We start from the raw sequence: 719 nt of genomic DNA on the forward strand, positions 1-719 counted from the left end.
AGCTCAGAAAGGGCCAAAATATCATATGCATGTCTTCACAGAGATAAGATTAAACTGTGTCTACACAAATATATTTAATAAGAGTTTTTAACCCAGCTACAAGGAGTCAAAATTTTAAAGAAACAACTTAAAATGTCTTACATGATATTTTAATTTAGCTTACCATATTTTGTTTATTTTTGTAAACAAATGCACATTTAAAAAATTCAAAGTACTAAGGTGCTATGATACATAAAATACTAGGAAATGGCATTTATGCTTTCATTTCTTAGATAGCATGAGTCTTCCTCTCTCCCACTTTTTATTATGTGATATTATATGTATACGTATGAAAATATATCTATATAACCAATGTGTAGCATCCATTTGGATATTGAATGTAAGATGGGATGAAGATTTAGCAGTATCAGAACAACGCTAGAAACAGAATCAGAAATCATCAGGATAATACTGTACACCATAACTGCTTAACTTTATTCCTATCATCTTGCTATTTAAAGATTAAAAGATCATGTTATAACTTCGAAAAATAACTAAAAGCATTCAAACTTTTTTCTGTAAATTATAAACTTGGGAGTCTTTCTTGCCATCTTCACTAGCTATATATAATTTCAACACTATTGCATTTTAAGTAATATTAATATTAACATGATAAAATGCCCTATATTTAGTTTTATAATGTCCTCATTTTTATTCATGTTTATAGTAGAACATCTGTT

The sequence above is a fragment of the Propithecus coquereli genome, unplaced genomic scaffold (assembly GCF_000956105.1).
Source record: "Propithecus coquereli isolate 6110/MARCELLA unplaced genomic scaffold, Pcoq_1.0 Scaffold266, whole genome shotgun sequence".
Lineage (NCBI taxonomy): Eukaryota > Metazoa > Chordata > Mammalia > Primates > Indriidae > Propithecus > Propithecus coquereli.